We start from the raw sequence: 2,561 nt of genomic DNA, 5'->3' as shown, positions 1-2,561 counted from the left end.
AACGCAATTCTGTATACGCACTGAAGGTGATGGATTCATTGCCCATCGAGCCGAAGGAATTATATGAATGCATGGTTGCTGTTCTTTCGGACACCACGCATTCGTATAATTCTCTTGGTGGCGAAAACCCAGTATGCCGGCATTACATCTGCCAGTCACACTAGTTCAGTTCCACAAGTAACAGAGAGGAAACAGTGCAGGACTTTACAGTAATAACTATTCTGACATTCTGAAACGACACGTGAAACTCCAAAACCCTGCATAAGACTGGCTAGACGGGGATTTCATAACAATTCTCCTGAACTACGATGCACTATTTTAATCACTGTGCCTTACTGTCTAGCGAAAACTTACTTAAATATGTGTGGCTGTAGACTGAAGGAACTATTTTCGTTCTCTTTGAGAAGTGCCTTCGCTGCGTAACATCTTGATTCTGGAAAATTATACGACCATTGGGGTCAGTAGTGCTGAATTTTTCAGTTGGGACAGCCAAGTTTAGGCAATTTGTGGAAGTGGTGTCTCATGTAAGCAAGGGGTACAGCATGATCCTAGTGTTAGATTTTCTGCATCAGCGTATCCCGTAATTCACCTTTGACGACATATAGTGGAACTGAATGGGAAGACATCCCAACTAGGAGGAACGCAAGGAGTGTCCAGTCAAACCGCGAGCATTAGCAGTAAGGCTTGATCTACGTGATTGTATGTCGAAAGGCACCGTGTGAAGAAACTGGTTGTCTACTTCTGAAAAAAAAAAACTTTTAATTAATAAAACATGGCCTACACAAGGAATCTGACTAACCCTGTTAGTCATGGACAAAAAAAAATTGGCATAGTCTTCGTCAAAACGTGCAGAATCTTATGTGGGGTCAATAAGACGTCAATTTTAATCTAAATATGGTATGCCAATGTTTACGTAATAAAAAAATAAATTAGGTAATTAAGTACAATTATTATATACATGCGATAAATGATTTAACAGGGGCCAAATGAACAATTAAAGTCAATATAATTCCAGTAAATCTGCAAAAGTAAAAAAAAAAAAAAATTGTAGGGGCATATTAGACATCGCGTATCTGCTAGATGCCCATGAAATACCTAATTTTGTTTTGAAGCTGACAGCCAATGAGAAAGTAGGTGCAAAAATACTATTGGTCAGTTTTCAAGCAGTAATGGCGGACAGCATCAGCTGGTAATATGCGTAATATTATGGTAGCTAATTTTACTGCACAAAAGTAAAATATGTACTCCCTCCAAAAGAAATTACACACAAACATTAAAATAAAATTATGATGCACAGCAAAATGTCTTAGAAGAATTTTGAAAGAAAATTTTTAATTGAACTTTAATTTGGCGGGTTTTCAACACTGTCAACAAGACGAAATAATGGAAAGAATATTTATTTGAACTAAACAAAATTGAACCTTGATATTGTGACAGTATTTTTAAAACAGATAATCTAACTGCAACTGTCTTTAATTTTGAAATGAGAGAGCGTAATAATTTTCTTTTAATGTCTTAACTGTTGCTGCAGGCAGTGCGATGACGTCAGCGGTGGTCCGCGCGGACGATGTGTGAAGTTAATCCTGGTTCGTGCCGTGAAGATAATGATGGATCCTCCTGTTTCATTAATATTCTAGTTACGGCGGTGGTCCACGTCTCCGTTGTAGTCGAATCAGCTGGCAGCACTGGCGCGATAATAATAGTTCCAGTGTGTGCGTTGTCGTTACGAGCGCGACGTTTTATTATTAAGGGTTTATTAATCACGCGGTGCGGGTAATGTTCCTTGACCAAATCACAGCACTGTTCTTTTACTTAACATTTTGGTTTGTTCTACTTTCACGCAATTCAAGTAGTTAATGTCTCCACACGACAATGGTGTCTGTTTCACGGCTAATTGTCAAAAGTTCACGCCGAACTTTTCACCCGCACGTCGGTCGGCCAACAGCGGCCTACCGCAGACCGACACTTAAGAGACACCAAATACAAATCGACATCGAGAGACAGGCCCTGTCATATGGCACTCGCGACGTATACGCTGAAATTGAATGTAGAGAATACGTCTTTTGTAGTGGGCGTCGCTCTACTGCAGTGTCACACATAACGAATAAATAGGAAAACAGTAGAACGTCTGTGTAGGGCCATGTTTTTACCTACAGTGTCACTTGGCTGAATGTGTGTAAGGCTCTGTGGCATCACTCAAACACAGCCAAATTGTGACACTAGCTGTGTATCTCCTACAAAGTTGACGTATGTCCTCACCTCGGTGACGGTTAAAACGATTTCGCCCCCGGGTGGGCTCGAACCACCAACCTTTCGGTTAACAGCCGAACGCGCTAGCCGATTGCGCCACGGAGGCCTTGACTTGGCTCACTTGTGCTCTGTATATCAACGCAATTCGTATACCTTCTGCAGGAATCTCGCAGAATGGTAGCATCTGCTTACGCCTCTTCACATGGATAACGTGCATGCACACTGTAGCGAGGCTCGTAAACGAATGACATCGCCAAGCATGACATTATACTACAAAATGCGTACAAACCACTGTTCTGCCTATGCATTCA

At 41.2% G+C, this 2,561-nt stretch overlaps 1 non-coding gene across 1 annotated transcript; it reads right to left on the bottom strand.

Annotated features, from left to right (window-relative positions):
- Positions 1-2,282: 2,282 nt before the first annotated feature.
- On the bottom strand, positions 2,283-2,356 carry Trnan-guu (transfer RNA asparagine (anticodon GUU)). Its single transcript has one exon. It is a non-coding gene; the product is annotated as a tRNA-Asn (tRNA).
- Between the last annotated feature and the right edge of the window lie 205 nt (positions 2,357-2,561).

This window comes from Schistocerca serialis, chromosome 8 (assembly GCF_023864345.2).
Source record: "Schistocerca serialis cubense isolate TAMUIC-IGC-003099 chromosome 8, iqSchSeri2.2, whole genome shotgun sequence".
Classification (NCBI taxonomy): Eukaryota; Metazoa; Arthropoda; class Insecta; order Orthoptera; family Acrididae; genus Schistocerca; species Schistocerca serialis.
Note: the sequence above shows the minus strand (reverse complement) of the source record. Positions and strands in the feature narration are given on the sequence as shown.